The sequence below is a fragment of the Trachypithecus francoisi genome, unplaced genomic scaffold (assembly GCF_009764315.1).
Source record: "Trachypithecus francoisi isolate TF-2019V2 unplaced genomic scaffold, Tfra_2.0 Lachesis_group9, whole genome shotgun sequence".
NCBI classification, from domain to species: Eukaryota; Metazoa; Chordata; class Mammalia; order Primates; family Cercopithecidae; genus Trachypithecus; species Trachypithecus francoisi.
Window position 1 is genome coordinate 55,783,270 of NW_022681474.1, and position 19,992 is coordinate 55,803,261.

General features: G+C 40.8%; 1 protein-coding gene across 18 annotated transcripts in view; it reads left to right on the plus strand.

Annotated features, from left to right (window-relative positions):
* The window catches only part of MARCHF8 (membrane associated ring-CH-type finger 8), a 150,924-nt gene that overhangs the window by 34,462 nt on the left and 96,470 nt on the right, over window positions 1-19,992 (plus strand). For 2 of the 18 annotated variants that reach the window (XM_033208580.1, XM_033208588.1), the window contains exon 1: window positions 2,387-2,477. The exons of 13 other annotated variants lie outside the window; for them this stretch is intronic. The gene's annotated coding sequence lies outside the window, so the exon portion shown is untranslated. Of the gene's footprint in view, window positions 1-2,386; window positions 2,478-15,494; window positions 15,517-19,377; window positions 19,556-19,992 lie in introns of those variants that run through there. 3 more of the 18 variants (XM_033208577.1, XM_033208582.1, XM_033208589.1) reach the window with 3 other exon arrangements.

Genomic DNA, 19,992 nt, shown 5'->3' on the forward strand with positions numbered 1-19,992 from the left:
GAAATCATTTTAGGAGAGGTGGAATCTCACTATGTTGCCCAGGCTGGTCTTACACTTCTGACCTCAAGAGATTTTCCCACCTCTTCCTCCCAAAGTACTGAGATTACAGGTGTGAGTCATCACGCCCCGCCAACATGTGAATTTAATATATTTGATGATTTCTTAAGTTCATTGCAGTTATTCTTTAATGAATTAATTACATTAATGACAGTCTCACTGTGTTGCCCAGGCTGGTCTCAAGTGATCCTCTCTCCTTACCCTCCCTGGTAGCTGGGAGCTGGGACTATAAGGCACAAACCAGTGTACCCAGCCGCAGGCCGCTGTTGTTCTTATTAATGATCAAATGGTCCTGTTTTTTTTTTTTTTTTTTTTGAGACCAAATTCGTTCTTGTTGCCCAGACTGGAGTGCAATGGCATGATCTCAGCTCACTGCAACCTCTACCTCCCAACTTCAATCAGTTCTCCTCCCTCAGCTTCCTGAGTAGCTGGGATTACAGGCATGCACTACCATGCCCACGTAATTTTGTATTTTGTATTTTTTTTTTTTTTTTTGAGACAGAGTCTTACTCTGTTGCCCAGGTTGGAATGCAGTGGTATAATCTCGGCTCACTGCAGCCTCCACCTCTGGGTTCAAGCGATTCTCTTGCCTCAGCCTCCCAAGTAGCTGGGACAACAGGTGCACACCACCACGCCTGGCTAGTTTTTGTATTTTTAATAGATACGGGGTTTCATCACGTTGGCCAGGCTGGTCTTGAATGCCTGACCTCAGACAATCCACCCACCTTGGCCTTCCAGAGTACTGAGATTACAGGCATGGGCCACCACACCCCGCCCTAATTTGTATTTTTACTAGAGATGGGATTTCTCCATTTTGGTCAGGCTGGTCTCGAATTCCTGACCTCAGGTGATCCACCTGCCTTGGCCTCCCAAAGAGCTGAGATTACAGGCATGAGCCACTGCACCTGGCCCAAATTGTCCCTTCTTTGGCCAACGGGAGTGTCTTTACATTAGCTCCTGGGTCGTTTTGGCATGAGTGCCTCTGATGGCTTCTTGCTTTCTTGTGTGACAAGATGTCCAGGTTCATCTTGTACATTAACAGCCATAGATCTGGAATTATCCCTTTCTTCAACCAGCCCTGGTTCCTTTCAGAGGGAAATTGTATTTAGTGACCACAGTCTGAAAACTACAGATTGGTTGTTACTTCTAGGTCTTTTCAGAGGATGGGGCTAGGAAATACGTTGTTTTTAAGGTAAAATATTTTATGAGTTTCATACTGATTTTTCCAGTATAAACTTAGGAATAGATGATTTTGTTGAATTTCTTTAATTTTATATTTGTCTCATGCTAAAAATTTTGGTTCTTAATCATATTGATACCATTACTTATCAGTGTTACTGCTAACAATATGATTACTGAAAATAGTTTAAGAATTAAAAGCACTTTTCCAAATTCTTTTCATTTTTATGATAGATTCCTCTAGGGATGTCTGGTAAAACTATTTTAAGTCATTTGAAATAATTCCTTTTTGTATGATTGTACCACTAATTTAATAAATATTTAGGTTCATTTCATGTTGCTCTTGAATTTTAGAGATGATAGTTTTTCAATTATTTTTTAAACAAGTAATTGTGGAAAACATGTACATGGTTCCAGAGCTAAATGTGTAAAACAAGGCAGAATCAGAAAAGTCTAGCTCTGATTGTGGTTCCCTCTATTTTTCTTCCCTACATTCCATTTAAAACATATGAGCAAGAGTGTGTGTGTGTGTGTACACATCCATGCATGTGCACACATATATAGTTTCTGCCTCCTAATCCCATCTTAGGTGAATGGTAGCACACTACACATAATTTTCTTCTTGCTTTTTTGTCTTCTTATTATTTCCTGCTGATTACTCCATAGAAGTATATAGGGGCATTCTTTATGCCTTTTTTCTATTTCATTGTGTGAATTTACCATAGTTTATTGTCAGTCCCATATTAATGGACATTTGGATTGTCTTTAGTGTCTTGCTGTTAGAAACAGTGCTGCAGTGAATACCTTGTACATACATACTTAATTTTGTTGTTGTTGTTTTTTAGAGGGGTATTTCAGTTTTAAATAAAACAACTTGACTTCAGGAGGTATTCAAGTGTAATGTTACTGCTACTGATGGATTGTTCTGGGAGTAGTGGAGGATGCAAAACGCCAGTCTTGTAATCTAGGGTAGTAATCTTTCTTTGAGTATTATGGGTCCTCTCAGTTCTGTATTATTGTTAAAAGCCACATTTATAGAGTAGCTTTTGTGTTTTCTAGTTTCACTCTGTTTAAGACTTCAGGAATGTTTGAAGCAATTGGAGCATAGAATTCTATCTTTTTTTTTTAATGAAAATTTTTTTTTGTAGAGATGGGGTCTTGCTGTGTTGCTCAGACTGGTCTCAAACTCCTGGCCTGAAGTGATCCTTCTGCCTCAGCTTCCCAAAGCACTGGGATTACAGGTATGAGCCACTGCACCTGGCCAGAATTCTGGTATTTTAGAATTGTTTTCTAGTCTTTTATAGTTGTTTTATATATAATCAGTTTGTCAAAAAATTTTAAGGAAAGTAATATGCCTGGGTGGATGCTTTCCAAAGTATTCAACTTAGGTTTTATAGAAATAGTAGCTTCTTACTTTTGTAACCACATTTTTGTCCATTTGTGATCAGTTTATGTAGTATTCAATTATACCATTGCAGAATGAGTACAACTGACATAAACAGGTTTGGAGATTAAACGATAGGTTTTTGATAATGTACACAACTGGTAGTAGCAGAAATATGCACATTGTAAGAGAGTAGCTTAATAAATGTGAGCATTCTTTATTTTCTGGGCATTCACTAATATATTTTAAGGGAGGAACGATAGCACGAGTTCACTTCTAAAATTTTCCAGTTCCTAGCAGGAGCCTGGCACTTAGAAGATGCTTGGAAAATGATGGATGAACCAATTCATTGTTTGGGTCAGACTATGAAAATACATGCTTGTCCATTTGTTTGCTTAGGATAAATGAATGAAATTTTCTAGGTCTTCCCAAAGGGATTTAAAATAAAGTGAAAATCTCTAAGACGTGGTAGCTGACTTTAAAAACCATTTCCTGATTTACATTTATATTACTTTAAATTTGGTCTTGGGTTATTATTTTGATGATCGACTACAACTTTTTTTGGCTTTTATTATAGTTTTTTCACTAAAAGGTGTTTTCTAGGTGGAGAAAATTAAAAAGAATGGATTCCAGGATCATAAAGCAAATAATAGTTTGTAGTTTTTTTGTTTTTAAACATTCTACCACCTGTGTGCCAGTTAGTGATAAAACTACTAGTTTTTAATAGACATTACCCACCTTTGGGATTTCACCATGGGAAAATGGGAGCAGTATTCCTTTTCTTTCTTTCAGCTTCTTTAGTATATATACATATCACAGTCAGTGGTGCAGAAAGGTTAGGAAACTGGAAGGATACAAGGTTTAGTCATAAGGAAGAACAAATTAAAGTTCCTGGAATATTTTACCCCTGCTCTGTATGGAACACCTTAGGGAATACTAAAGAAACATGATGGTACAGAAGACTGCAGGGATTGCTAAAAAATATGCAACAGTCCAGGGAGCATATAGCCTTTTAAGTAGGCCAGGCTTTACACCCTGCAAGGAATGATCTAAACTGTGTGATATATTGTGTCAGAGTTCTCCAAGGAAACAAAACCAATAGGGTGTGTGTGTCTGTGTGTGTGTGTGTTTGTGTGTGTGTGTACAGATATACCTGTATATATATATAGATAGATAGAGATCGGGAGAGAGAGAGAGAGATTTGTTTTAAGGAATTGATTCATATGATTGTGGAGACTGACAAGTCTAAAATCTGTAGGGTGGGCTGGCAGGCTGGAGGCTCAGGGAAGAGTTGATTCTGGAGTTGAAGACTGAAGGCAGTCTGCTGGCAGAATTCCCTCTTCTGGGGGAGGTCAGTCGTTTTTATATTAAGGCCTTCAACTGATTGGTTGAGGCCCACCCACATTATGGAAAGCAGGATGTTTTACTCAGAATCTACCAATTTAGAAGCTGGGTGTGGTGACAGGCACCTATAGTCTCAGATACTTGGGAGGCTGAGGCAAGAGGATCACTTGAGCCTAGGAGTTTAAGTCCAGCCTGGGCAACATAGTGAATCCCCATCTCCTAAAAAAAAAAAAAAAATTGCGTCTCTTAAAAAAATGTTGAACTCAAACCAGGGGCAGTTGACCGAAACTCTTGGTATCGTTTCTGTGTTATCTTCCCACTCCCAATCTGCACCATGGTTTTATGTTCCTAATAACAGACTTCTGACTTATGGTAATATTATGTGCACAGGGCCTGGTGAATATTTACTTTCCAGTTGTCAGAAGAATTAGAATAAAACAGTTTTCTTGTACATATCTGTTTTGAGAAGCAGGTCTGGCATTACTCCCATTGTGTATACATCTAGGGGAGGAAATTTCAGCTGAGTCATGTATTGACTTGAGACCTAGAGCAGGTGGATCACTTGACCTCTCTGAGTTTCTTCACCTGTAAAATGGGAATAAATCCTGTCCTGCCTTAAAAAAAAGTCTACCAATTTAAATGTTAATCTTATCTAAAAAATACATTCACAGAAACATTCAGAGTAATGTTTGACCAAATATCTGGATATCATGGCCTAGTCAAGTTGACATGTGAAATTAACCACCACTTATATTGAAAGACTGTTTTTATATGATTAATGTCCACCTGTAAAGAAATTGGGTAAGTGCTATAGGTAGTAAGGAAGGGAAAGGGGAACGTGTTTTGCTTGTAGAGAAGAGATACTTTGAGGTATGGTCTGAAGGCCAGAGAATTTTGGGCCTGATAGGCAAAGAGGGAAGAACATCCCAAGAAGGTGGGACAGAATGAACAAGGGTAAGTTTGACCATGGCATGTACAGGGGTCCTTGAGAAGATTTGTCCTACCTGGGCAGACATATCTCGGATGGTCAGGGGATAAGGTGAGTAGTGAGGCAAATCCTGTTCTGGTTTTTCTGGTTTACTGCAGTATGTAGAGAATATGCTTGTTCCTGCCTGAGATGACAGCTGGCTGGTGCAGAGCAGTGTATGCCATTGTCTTTATATGCTGCGTTGTACAGTGGCATGCTGAGAATTCTTTCTGCAGGAAGCACTTCAAATGGAGTATAATTGCCTTCGATTTTTCTATTATAAACTTTGGCCACAGTTTTTCCTCTGTCAGCCTACTAAAGATGCTTCACAAGATCCATGTGTTTGTTAAGGAACATAAGATCTTCAAGAGGTATGGATTGCTAGAGGGAATTCTAGTCTCTAAACCTTGGGAATATTTTTGGATCTATTTATTAATGTTATTCTGTAGTAGAAATAGAGTTGAGCACCTTTTCCCCCATATTATAAAGATCATAATTAACTTTGAATATATAATAGGTATGAAAACGCCTGAAAAAAAATTCTACTGATAAAATCTATTATTATCAGAGGCAAAAGTAGGGAAAACAATATGTGGTAAATTGTTACAAAATGGCTCCTAATGAATCACCACCCCCCAACCCGCACCGCTCCCAGCTCTGCCTGTTGGCAGTGTGACTTCACTTGTTTCTCCCATTGTCTTAGTCCGCATTGTGCTGCTGTAACAGAGTACCTGAGATGGGGTAATTAAGAAAGTACAGACATTTAGTTCTTACATTTCTGCAGCCTAGGAAGTCCAAGGTTGAGGGGCTCACATCTGGTGAGGGCTTTCTTGCTGCATCATCCCATGGTGGAAGGCAGATGGGCAAGAGAGCACGTTCATGGGACGGAGAGAAGGGAAGGAGGCTGAACTAATTTTTCTATTAGGAACCCATTCCCATGATGACTAACCTACTTCCTCAATAACAGCATTAATCCATTAGGGAGGGCAGAGCCCTCATGGCCTGATCACCTCTTACAAGTCCCACCCGTCAACACTGTTGCATTGGGGATTAAGTTTCCAATACATGAACTTGGAGGACACATCCAAACCACAGCACCCATCAAGTGGTAGAGTCTCTTTTCCCCCTTCTTGACTTTGGTCTCAATCATGTGACTTGAATGGGACATCAGCGGACACAGTGTAAGCAGGGGCACCATGTGTAGTGGGTGAACTGTCTTGGGATGCTGCTGCCACAGTGTGAAAAAGCCTAGAAGAAAAGGCCACATGGAGAAGGCCCTGCCTTGCCTGCTGAACCCAGCGAAGCAGCCTATGTAAGTCAGGTAAGGGCAGCAGAAGAGCTGCCTAGCCAATCCATGGAATTACGAGAAATAGGAAATCATGGATGTTCAAGCAACAAAGTTTTGGGTAGTTTGTTGCATAGCAAGAGAAAATGGAACATCTTTTGATAAGTGGCTGGAATCCATGCCTCCAGTTCTAATCATGGCTTCATTACTGAACCTTCAAGGAGGGAGGCAGAAAAGTAAATAGCTTTCTTCTCTAATGGTGTGGTGAATACCCAGGGAGAACTCTGGGCTGCTGGAGCCTTGATCTCTCCTTCCCTTTCCTTATCTATAGGGATCAGACACTGTTCTCTGCAGGGCAAGCACTGAGGAGCTCTTGGAGGAGTTCGAGAAGGTAGACTATTTCTTTTCTCTCTCTTTCTTCCTTTCTTTCTTTCTTTCTTTCTTTCTTTCTCTCTTTCTCTCTTTCTCTCTTTCTCTCTCTCTTTTCTCTCTTTTCTCTCCTTCCTTCCTTTCTTCTTTCTTTCTTTCTTTCTTTCTTTCTTTCTTTCTTCTTTCTTTCTTTCTTTCTTTCTTTCTTTCTTTCTTTCTTTTCTTTCCTTCCTTCCTTCCTTCCTTCCTTCCTTCCTTCCTTCCTTCCTTCCTTCCTTCCTTCCTTCCTTCTTGAGATGGAGTCTTGCTCTTGTCACCCAGGCTGGAGTGCAATGGCATGATCTTGGGTCACTGCAACCTCCACTTCCCAGGTTCAAGCAATTCTCTTTCCTCAGCCTCCTGAGTAGCTGGGATTACAGGCGCCCGCCCCCATGCTGGGCTAATTTTTGTATTTTTAGTAGAGACGGGGTTTCACCATGTTGGACAGGCTGGTCACACGAACTCCTGACCTCAGGTGATCCACCTGTCTCGGCCTCCCGAAGATTATAGGCATGAGCCACCGCACCTAGCCAAAGGCAGACTATTTCTGTGTTTGATGGATTGAAGGTGTTTTTCAACTCCAAAGGCAGTTAGACTCATACTTCTGTTTCTCAGAAGTGAAATGCTAAAAGAACCCTAACAAATCTTCTCTTTTCCCTTTTCTTAACTTTGAGTGTTTTCAGTATTTTTGTATTCTATTACCAAGGGAATACTATGGCTATTCCATAATTTCCCTGAGATGCAAAATCTTTCAGAAAGCCCAGGCATTAGTCCAGGCCCTTTTCCCAGTAATCACACCTTGTTTACCTAATTCACATACCTGCCAGAGTGGTTGTACTGAGGTCTTCCCAAGTTGTGGAAGGAGTCCCGATAGCATGCACTGTCTGGAGCTGAGTCCTGCCTGCCCCACATTAGCATCTCACTCTCACGCAGCTGTGGTCTCTGTTAGTCTGGGGATTCTAAATTACATACACTGCCTTTCAGTCTACAGCCTGACAGCTCTCTCTTAGCCAAGCACTTGCATTTGGACAAGACTTCCAGCTTTAGGCTTTGTTGTTTTCCTTAGGGGCCCAGTTTTTATGGAATTTCTTCCTACTGGGTAGCATTGTTGGCACACCTGGAATTCATTCTGTCACTCTTCTTGGCTTCAACCTCTAAGGTTGTGTGTTGGAAATACCTCGCATAGTCTACTAGAATAAAGATGAAAGAACATAAGGATATGGGCTATAGTTTTTAAATGCAGTGTTTCTTTTCTGCGGCTTGTGATACAAATTTGTAAGTGCATTCAAAATGATACAGTTAAATATCTGCCATGAATTAGACCTAACTGCTTGAGGCATATCTTAGTGCCTTAAAATAACCCACTTTTGAAATATCTAATTTATTATCTTTGCCAAATTTTAGGCAGATATAACCATTGCTTTAGTTAAGTGTCCCTCTGTATAGACAAAAAAGGCAGCAAAAGCCATGTCACTCTTTAATACTTCAAATGTGAATTCCATGTTGTCTTCTATATCCACAGGGATTATAATAACTCTTCTTTACTACAACAAAGACAGGAACATACCATGTTTTATCTTAGTCCTTCCCGTAGCAGTGCCACTGTGAAATTAAAAAAAACAAAACAAAACCACTACATATTTTAGGTTCACCTGATAGGTTGCTGCACGCTATCTTATTTAGTCAAGCATAAGTTGTGCATTTTTATCCATTCTAACATCTCTGAAAGTGGCACCTTGGAATCCCAGGTTAGTCAGGGGCAATTACGGTCTAGTTGCATAAAACTTTTTTGTTGGCACCTTCTGTAAGATCAGGCAAATGCTAGCAGCTGAGAGTCCTTGAAATATGATTGTGAAAACTTGGGCAAGTGGATTAATTTCTTTAAGCCATGCATGAAAGGGAGATAAAATTTTGTTTCTCTCCCTCCTAGCACTGCTGTGAGATTTAAATGAAAGATGCATGTAAAGTACTTACGATTTGGAAGTGCTTTCATCTAATTTTTTCTTCCAGCATTATTACTCACAGGCAGTATGTTGATACTTTTTAGTTTTTTCAGATACTTTTATCTGTTTAAATCATTTATGTTTTGGATTTTATTTTCTACTTATCTTCAGCACTTCTTATTTATTATTGTTTTAACATTTATTGTACCCTTTATTACCTCTAGTAATGATCTGAATTTTTTTGGTGGGGGACAAGGTCTTACTATGTTGCCCAGGCCAGTCTCGAACTCCTGGCCTAAAGTGGTCCTCCCATCTCAGCTTCCCAAGTAGCTGGGACTACAGGTGCAAGCCACTGCACCTGCTAATGCTCTAAATTACTCTAGGAGAGTTAAAAACTAACAAACTTCAGTCTTTTGTGTCTGGGTAAACTTTAGTCTGTGGGATGTATTTGTCTTATGATTTCTTCACTCTTGGTAATTGTATATATTTTTTATGGTAGTTACTTTTTTTTTTTTTTTGAGACAGGTTCTCCCTCTGTCACCCAGGCTGGAGTGTAGTTGTACGATCTTGGCTCACTGCAACCTCTGTCCCCTGGGCTCAAGTGATCCTCCCAGTAGCTCCCTGTCTCCCAAGTAGCTGATACCACAGGTGTGCACCACCATGCCCAGCAAATTTTTTTGTATTTTTAGTAGAGATGGGGTCTCACCATGTGGCCCAGACTGGTCTCAAACTCCTGGAGCTTAAGCGATTCACTCACCTTGGCTTCCTAAAGTGTCAGGATTATAGGTGTGAGCCACCACTCCTGGCCTGCTTTATTCTTGTTGCATTAAAAAATTTCAGTTCATGGCCAGGCTTGGTGGCTCACGCCTGTAATCTCAGCACTTTGGAAGGCCGAGGTGGGCAGATTGCCTGAGGTCAGGAATTCGAGATCACTCTGGCCAACATGGCTAAACCCCGTCTCTATTAAAAATGTAAAAAATTAGCCAGGCGTGGTGGCGTGCGCCTGTAATCCCAGCTACTCAGGAGGCTGAGGCAGGGCAATTGGTTGAACCAGGGAGGTGGAGGTTGCAGTGAGCCAAGATCGCACCACTGCACTCAAGCATGGGCAACAGAGAGAGACTCCTTTTCTCAAAAACAAAAACAAAAGTTAATTTTTATATTTTAAAATGAACTCATTGTTTTTAAAGCTAATCGTTTTAACAGGCCAGCCCACATAACAAAATTTGTATCAGATTTGTTTTTAGTGGATAACATACGGAGACCTTGTGGTGTTTCTCTGTCATCTTCCTGAAATTTCTCAGAGCTTTCAAGTTTAATTTTGGTCTTCATTTCAGTAAAAGGCAGGAGCAGAGCAGTCTTTATAGCTTTATAGCTTAAGGCTAGCCTTGCTAACCAGTGGTTAAGTGATAGTGAGACAGAGGGTGAGATGTGATGTGGCAGGGGGAGCCTTCTTTCCTGGGTGAGTGAAGGGAAGAAGGCTTTGAGGTGATACTAGTGCAGTAGCATATTTGGGCTCTTGTTCGACTGTTTGATAGCAAGCTTCTGTAACTTGCTATTGTGTCCGGAATTGGTGGGTTCTTGGTCTTACTGACTTCAAGAATGAAACCACGGACCCTCGCGGTGAGTGTTACAGTTCTTAAAGATGGTGTGTCCGGAGTTTGTTTCTTCAGACATTCAGATGTGTCTGGAGCTTCTTCCTTCTGGTGAGTTCGTGGTCTCGCTGTCAGGAGTGAAGCTGCAGACCTTTGTGGTGGTATAGCTCTTAGAGGCAGCGCATCTGGAGTTGTTCGTTCTTCCCGGTGGGTTCGTGGTCTCACTGGCTTCAGGAGTGAAGCTGCAGACCTTCGCGGTGAGTGTTACAGCTCATAACTGCAGCGTGGACCCAAAGAGTGAGCAGCAGCAAGATTTATTGCAAAGAAGGAAAGAACAAAGCTTCCACAGTGTGGAAGGGGACCTGAGCGGGTTGCAGCTGGTTGGCTGGGGCAGCCTGCTTTTATTCCCTTATCTGGCCCCACCTACATCCTGCTGATTGGGCCATTTTACAGAGAGCTGATTGGTCTATTTAGATAGAGTGCTGATTGGTGCATTTACGATCCTTGAGGTAGACACAGTCACAGAGTGCTAGTTAGCTAGATACAGAGTACCAGTTGGTGTATTCACAAACCCTGAGCTAGACACAGAGTGCTGATTGGTGTATTCACAAACCCTGAGCTAGACACAGAGTGCTGACTGGTATATTTACAATCCTTGAGCTAAACAGAGTCACAGAGTGCTAGTCCTCCAAGCCTCCACTAGGTTAGCTAGATACAGAGTACCAACTGGTGTGTTCACAAACCTTGAGCTAGACACAGAGTGCTGATTGGTGTATTTACGATTCTTCAGCTAGAAATAAAAGTTCTTCAAGTCCCCATCCAGTTCAGGAGCCCAGCTGGCTTCACCCAGCGGATCCTACACCAGGGCTGCAGGCGGAGCTGCCCCCCAGTCCTGAGCCACACCTGCACTCCTCAGCCCTTGGGCTGTGGATGGGACCGGGTGCCCTGGAGCAGGGGCGGTATCTGTAGGGGAGCCCACCGCAGCAGGGGGAGGAGCTCAGACATGACAGACCATAGGTCTGGAGCCCTGCCCCGTGGGAAGGCACCTAGGGCCTGGGGAGAAATGGCTGGCCGGCACCGCTGGGGGACCTGGCGCAACCTCCGCAGCGGCCGGCCTGGGTGCTAAGCCTCTCACCGCCCTGGGCCAGCGGTGCTGGCGGGCAGCTCCGTGTGCTGGGCCCTCCCAGCCGGCGCCCGCCCCCGCCCCAGCCAGAACTCACACCGGCCCCCAGCTGTAGCCTTCGTTCCCACCCGCTGCCTCTCCCTCCACACCCGCAAGCAGAGGGAGGAGGCTCCGGCCTCAGCCAGCTCAGAGAGGGGCTCCCAAGGTGCGGTGGCGGACTGAAGGGCTCCTCAAGCACCGCCAGAGTGGAAGCCAAGGCCGGAGGCGGAGGAGGCGCTGAGAGTGAGGGCTGCTAGCACATTGTCACCTCTCACTAACACTAGCAATTGGGTTTTTGACTCAAAGGTTGAAATTTCTCATCCATAACTTAGGAAACTTAAGTTTTCCTCTGTCTTAAAATGCTTTGATCAGTAATTCTAAACTACTTATACTTGTCATCTTTTAAAATTATTCTTAAAGATACTTAGACTACATTCTGCTATATTTGAATTCCATTTCAATTTTCAACTAAGTGCAGTGTGGTCAATCTGCTGCAGATATTTAAAGATCAATGGGTTTCTTCCCATTTGAAATGAATTGTACTGGGTTGACAAATATTGAATTTTTGTTAGTTATTTTCAAATCTCCACTAGGGTACTCGATCAGGATTTGAGACAGAGAACAGTGTTGCTTAATAGTTTGAGTTGCAAATGAAATTCTCAGCCATTTTTGGCTGCTGTCTCAGAGAGATTGATCCAACCAGCATTTATTGAATAGATCTTATGTGATAGGCCACAGAGAGAGAGATACAAAGGTGAGCGAAATGAGATATGCTGCCTTGGGGGAGCTTACAGCTGAATAGGGGAGAAAGTCGTTAATTAAATAACTCAATAAATGTAACATTCTAACTGTGAACATTGTTAATGAAGTAGAGGTTCTTCATTAATCATATAAAGAACTATGAATGTGGAATTTCCTCTGTCAGGATGGTCAGATGGTTGAGGAAGAGTTAGTTAGCCTAGAAGGGGAAGGAAGAGTGTTGCAGGCAGAGAATACCATATAAATAGGCTGTGGTGGGAAGGTGCTGGGAGATCTGAGGGGACTGAAGAAACACTGCTTTTGCTGGACTATAGAGAGAGGGGTAGTACAAAATGAGGTGGGATAGATACATAGGGCCTTGTAAGCTGTATTAAATGAGTATCTTGAGGTGTAATTTAGGCACCATAAAATTCACCTGTTACAAGTGTACAATTCAGTGATTAGTAAATTTGAAGCAGTGCATCATCATTGTAATCCAGTTTAAGACATTTCCTTTGCCCCCAAAGTTCCCTCTTGCCCATTTGCAGGTCATATCATACCCACAACTACACCCAACATGAGGCAATCACTGATCTGCCTTCTCAGCCTTCTCAAGACACTTTATAAAAACAGAATTGTATAATATATAGTCTTTTGTGTCTGACTTGTTTCAATTTGCATAGTCTTTGAGGTTCATCCATGCTGTAGTGTATATGATTGGTTTGTTCCTTTTAATTGCTGAATAGAATTTCATTGTATAGATAAGCCACATTTTTATCTATTCTTTAGTTGGTGGACATTTGGGATATTCCCAGTTTTGGGCTATTATGAGGAATGCTGCTATGCACATTCATATGTTTGTCTTTGTGTGGACATATGTTTTCATATCTCTTGGATGAATTCCAAGGACTGCAGTTCCTGGGTCATATGATAAGTTTATGTTTAACTTTTCAAGAAACTGCCAGACTGTTTTCCGAATATCTATACCACTTTATATTCTCACCAGAAATACATGAGAGATCTAATTTTTCTATGTCAAACAATTAGTATTGACTGTCTTTTTGATTGGAGCCATTCTAGTGTTTTTGGTAGTAGCCATTCTAGGGGGGTATAGTGATATATTATTGTGGTTTTAATTTGCAGCATCTTTTTGTGAGTTTATTAGCTATTCATATGTCTTCATTATTTTATTTTTTTTTTTAGAGACAGGGTCTCACGCTGTTGCCCAGAATGGAGTATATTGCTCACTGTAGCCTGGAACTCATGGGCTCAAACCACTGTATTGCCTCAGCCTCCCGAATGACTAGGACTACAGGCACATATATATGAGAGCCTGGCTGTCATATATCTTCTTTGATGAAACGTCTGTTAATATATTTTGTTTATTTTAAAATTATGTTGTTTGTCTTATGTAGGAGTTCTTTATTCTAAATACAAGTCTTTTATCAGATATATGAAATTGTCAAGTATTTTTTCCCCAGTCTGTGGCTTATCTTCTGTTTTATTAATGGTATCTTTTAAAGTACAAAAGTTTTGAATTCAATAAAGTCTGATTTATCAATATTTTCTTTTTAAATAACATCTGCAAAGGTGGGCATTCAAGCCAAAGTTATGGATTAAATCACCCAGGAAAAGGGAGCACAGAACGAGAATCAGAGAGGGTTAAATGAAACTTTGAGGAATCTCTGCATTCAGTGTCATACTATAGGAGATAGATCTGCAGAGGTGGAGATGGAGCAGGACCACTAGGATGGTGTTATATCATTTAAGTCAAAAGAGTATTTTAAGACTAGGAAGAGAGTAAAAGTATCAAGTCAAATAACATGAGGGCTGCAAAACAATTTTTAGGCTTAATATGGAGAGCATTAAAGACCTTACTGTACGGAAGCCAGATTGTAGTTAGTTGAAATGTGTATAGAAAGTGAGGAAATGTTGAATGTGAGTGTAGACACCTTTTCCTGGAAGAGTAGTGTAGATGGGACAGTAGTGGGATATGAATGAGGAGTAAAGTAAAGTTTTCTTGCCTTCTTTTTCAAATTTTTAATGAGACAAGGTAATCTTTTTATTTATTATCTAAATAATGATCCAGGAATAATGCCACTTTTGGAAAGTGTGTGGCATTAGGTGTTGATCCCTTTAAGGTCACATGAGTCTCATACCTGTTATTCTTTTTATACTTTCTCTCCATTGAGTTCTTCAAAATATCTTCAAAATCTAAAAAATAAAAGTAATATGTGTACTAAAATACATGTAATAAAAGGAATACATTTCATTTTGAAAAATGAATTGTAAGCCCAAACTCTCTTATTCAAAACTCTAGGATTAGAAATATTTTGGAATTTAGAAATTCTCAGGTTTTTAGACAAGTAATCTGCTACATATACTGTAAATTATCAGATACTCCTATCGAGGCTTGGAGTAAGATGCCTTACTCAAATGTGTTATTTCTGCATTGAAGTATATATAATATTTACACTAAGTAGCATAAGTATAGTTTTGAGTAGCTTCCTGTCAGTTCAGGTCAGGTTTCGGCCCCAAGGATTTCAATAAAGTTTTTTTTTGTTGTTGTTGTTGAGATGGTGTCTCACTCTGTTGCCCAGGCTGGAGTGCAGTGGGGCGGTCTTGGCTCACTGCAAGCTTCGCCTCCTGGGTTCACACCATTCTCCTGCCTCAGCCTCCCAGGTAGCTGGGACTATAGGTGCCCATCACCATGCCCGGCTAATTTTTTGTGTTTTTAGTAGAGACAGGGTTTCACCATGTTAGGATGATCTCGATCTCCTGACTTCGTGATCCACCCGCCTTGGCCTCCCAAAGTGCTGGGATTACAGGCATGAGCCACCGCGCCTAGGAGTTCAATTAAGTTTTAGTGTTAAATAAGTAAAGAAAGGGTAGAGTGGTTTTTAAAAATTTTTAATTTTTGATAGTTTTCTGAATTTTAGAACTGTGATTAGCAACTTGGTGTACCTAATGTCCTAGAATGAAAAACAGTAGTCCTTTGCTCTGGTCCTCCACAGTCCAAAGCATTGTTGTTGGAATGGGCAGAATCTTCCCCATAGGCAGCCGCATGTGTCTTCTGAGAGTTGCTTCCATGTTTCCAAATAATATGTTCATACTGTTTCTTGACTCACAAACATTAGCTATTATCTGTTGACTTCCTTTTTTACCCAACCTTCCCTCTTCCCATCCTCCCAATTTGGTTATGTCAGTGTTGCTTATATCATTGTAATGTTTACACTGTTGTCCATGTTGAAATTTGTAGTGTTCATTTTAAAGCCAAATTATTACATTTTCTTTCTTCTATAGTTTTTTTTGTTAGTAATTGCTTTATATTTTCACTTGCATAATTTTTATTATTCATATCATTAGTTCTTTTTAGGTATCCATGATTGTACATGTCACTGCATCTTTGCTGTTGAGCTACCATGCCTGGCCCAAGATAGAGGTTTTCTTATGTTAGGTATTGATATTGTATTTTAGCATTTATTTGTAGTACGTAGTGACATAAATGACTGATTCTACAGGTTCTACATAATATCATAAATGACATAAATGACTGATTCTCTGTCCATGTATGTTCATGTGTCTTGATATACTGGTGACTCCCAATATGCATTTGTGAACATGTCTTTATTTTCTTTTTTTTTTTTTTGAGATGGAGTCTTGCTCTTGTTGCCCAGGCTGGAGTGCAGTGGCGCATTCTCCGCTTACTGCAACCTCCGCCTCCCAGATGCAAGTGATTCTTCTGCCTCAGCCTCCGGAGTAGCTGGGATTACAGACCACCACCACCACGCCCAGCTAATTTTTGTATTTTTAGTAGATACTGGGTTTCACCACATTGGCCAGGCAGGTCTCAAACTCTTGACCTTGTGATCTGCCCGCCTTGGCCTCCCAAAGTGTTGGGGTTACATGCGTGAGCCACTGCCTGGCCTATGTCTTTGGTTTCTTAAAGGCATGTGAAGCTCGGTCTGTCCACGTTGAGCTTACCTCCTTCCCCTGCTGCTTTTCTGTGCATCCCTGTCGTGTGAGTACACAGCCAGAAACCATGGGACAGTTTAGATCCCTCACTAGGTTATGTTAGTCCTGCTTTTCAAATGACCTCACTTCTCCCTCCATATCCACAGCCTTAAGTCTGGCTTTGATCATTCAGTGCTGATATCTAGAATTGATCTCCTCACTCCTTTTACTGCTTTTTCTCTTTCTGTTTCTGCTAGCTGCTGTGCATGGACTTCTCATTTTTTACATGAAATTTACTCCTTATAAAAACAGGCTTAGCTTCAAATTGTTGATTCTAACAATGCCAGTCAGGATGTTAAGATACAATTTACAGCAGGGAGGAGCAGGGTGCTGCTGGAGAGTCTGGCACCCTGCAAACAAGGGTACAGGGAGGCATGTGAATGCTTCCTGGGGTGGCCGTTCCTCTGAGATGCTGCAGCTGGCATTTGTCTTCTCCTAGCTCCCCACATTGTTATCTGTATTTGTCCAAAGCATTGTTTTTGGAATGGGCAGAATCTTCATTTATGTTAATCATCTGGAAAGAGCATAGAACAGTTTGACTATGAAGCCATACTGGTTGTCTTCAGCATTGGCCTTTCCTACCACTCTCCTTTTAGGAAGGGGATTGTCAACCTTGCTTCCTCTCAGAGTCAAGCTGCTTATGTATTGTACATAAATGTTAGAAAGGATTCACGGTCCCAGTTGTGTAAATCTGTGTTTGACTGAGGCATAGGGGGTCAGAAAATAGTTCTGGAAAAACAAAGCAAACCTGCAGGTTTTTGTAATGCAGTGAGAGAAATCACTGCAAATGCCTGGAAAAGCCTGCCGGCAGATGTGCTGATGTTAAGAGCATCTATGTTTCACTCTTGTCACCCAGGCTGGATTGCAATGGCATGATCTCGACTCACTGCAACCTCTGCCTCCCGAGTTAAGCAATTCTTCTGCCTCAGTCTCCCAAGCAGCTGGGATTACAGGCACCCACTACCACACCTGGCTAATTTTTGTGTTTTTAGTAGCGATAGGGTTTTGCCATGTTGGCTAGGCTAGTCAAAAACTCCTGACCACAGGTGATCCACCCACCTTGGCCTCCCAAGTGCTGGGATTACAGGCGTGAGCCATCGCACCCAGCCTGGACACCGTCTTATTTGATCTTCACAGAAACCCTGTGAACTGAGTGGACATGATTACCCTTCTCTTTTACAGACGAGGAGACCAAACAGCTTAGAAATGCATCAGTTTGCCCAACATCCACAATTAGAGCCAGGATTTGAACTTAGGTTTCTGATTGCTGACTTTGTACTCTTTCTATTGCCTTCTCAAAACTGGAAGGGTGAGTGAGATAGGGCAACAGTAGCCATCTCCTACTTAGGAGGCCTACTTAGCATAATTTTTTAAAGGTTCATCCATATTGTGGCATGTGTCAGTACTTTATTTCTTTTTATTGCTGAATATGGTTCTGTTGAATGGATATAGCTTATTTGATTTATCCATTCATCATATGATGGACATTTAGGTTGTTTCCACCTTTTGGCTATTAAGAATAATGTGATACATTCATGGACAAGTTTTCGTGTGAGGAAATGTTTGCATTTCTCTTGGGTGTGTATACCCTAGGAGTGAAGTTCTTGGGTCATATGATATTTAACATTTTGAGAAAGAGCCAGACTATTTTTCATAACTGCTACATAGATCCCCACTAGCAGTATATGAGGGTTTCAGTTTCACAACATCCTTGCCAACACTTAACTGTTTGTCTTTAATTATGAACATAATTAAAGTAATATCTGATAGTTTTGATTTGTATTTCCATGATGGCTAATGATGTTGATTAACCCATTTTTCATTGGGTTATTTGTCTTTATTATTATTATTATTTTGGTGGAGACGGGGCCTCGATATGTTTCACACACTGGTTTTGAACTCCTGGCCTGAAGCAGTCCTCCCACCTCAGCCTCCCAAAATGCTGAGATTATAGATGTGAGCTACTTGCACCTGGCTTTGTCCTTATGTTATTGAGTCGTAAGAGAGTTCTTTATGTATTCTAGATACAAGTCCCTTATTACATATATGATTTGTAAACTTTTTCTTCTATCAGTTGTCTTTTACACTTTTTTTTTTTTTTTTTAAATAGAGGTTGAGTCTTGCTGTATTACCCAGGCCTTTCTTGAGTTCCTAGCCTCAAGATATTCTCTTGCCTTGGCCTCCCAAAGTTCTGGGATTATAGGTGTGAACCACTATGACTGGCTGTTTTTTCCCTTTCTCAGTGGTGTCTTTTGAAGCACAAAAGTTTTTATTTTGATGATGTGTAGTTTGTCTATTTTTTCTTTGTGTGAGGAAGAGATCCAAATTTCTTTTGCATGTGGCTATCCAGTTGTCCCATCACCATTTGTTGAAAACAGTACTCTTTCCCCAAGGAGTGATCTTGGCACCCTTCTTGAAAATCAGTTGACTATAGATACGTGGGTTTATTTCTGAAGTCTAAATTCTATTCCATTGATATATCTATTCTTATTCCAGTACCACACAGTCTTGATTACTGTTCCTTTGTCTTAAGTTTTGCAATCTGGAAATGTGAGCTCTCCAACTTTGTTCTTCTTTTTCGAGATTGTTTTGGTAGATCTGAGTCCCTTGAATTTCATATAAATTTTCAAATCAGCTTGTCAAATTTCTGTAAAGAAGTCAGCTCAGTTTTTGATAGAGATTGCTTTGACTCTCTGTATCAACTTGGGAAGAATTGCCATTTTAACAATATTAAGTATTTTGATCCATGAACATGGGCATCCATTTCTAGTTTCTTCAACAACCAGCTTTGGCAGTATCTCTTCTAGATGTGGATGTTCATGTTAGGTGTGCTGTATTTTGCAAGTTAGCATTAGTCAAATTGAAGCCCTCATGCCTGGATTGTCAGGCATAGTGCTGAGGTTTAACTGTTACTCTTATGTAAAGATGAATTTAGTTGATATAAAAGATGTCTGGAGATTATGCAAAGAAAATAATGTGAATAATATATGATTATACTCTTCATGTAAATCTTCACATAAAAAATGGCATGGCCTGTTTTATGGTTTGTTTGTAAACTCATTTTTATCCTAAATATGTCTGGCATAGGAGAGAGATTGTTTCAGGCAAACTTGTAAGGCTGTTGCCTTGTGGTGTTGGTACATATCAGAAGACTAACTTCAGTGGCAGTGAGGAGGGATGTCCTTCAAAACCGCAAAAATTTTGAGACCCTCTTGCATCTGTGTTTCCGTGCCATAAATAGCCCTTCTCAGGCTTGTCATGGGCATGTACCAATGATGTAATAATGATGATTATATCAGAAGCACCACAGGTAGCTATTGGCATGATAGGTATAGGGCTTTGGATATGGTCAGTTTGACTAAGTATTCCAAGAGGCCCCATGGAGTTTGTCATCTGTAACAGAGGACTTTAGTGCATTAGTGATGAAAAAACTGCTTACCACTGCTATTGTGATCTCTCAGGGAGTACAAGGCAGCTCCGCAGTAAGTGCCTCTTGTCTTGTGTGATGTGCTTGAATACAAACATTCAGACTGTTTCTTGGGCACAGTAGTGCTCCATCTTGAAGCACTGAAGTAGTGCTCCATCTTCCTCATCAAAGGCTTGAAATAGAGTAGATGGTGTGTGATATCTAGACACTAACATCACCTGTTCTATTTTCCTTTTTTTGTTGTTATTATCAATGATCACTCACCCACTTACTGTAAAACTAGACTTTATGAACAGATTATTGTTTTAGCTAATTTTCTTCTATGTGTTGTTCCCTCCCAGTTTTGTTCCTTTTTGTTGTTCATTGATTCTAGAGTTGTGTGAAGGAAGCCATTTTGTGAGTCCTGGTGCTCCTCTGCTTGTTTAGGGACACTACCAAGAGTTGGCACCAGTCTTACAAACGCCTGCCTTTGATCCAGAGTAGAGTTTTGGG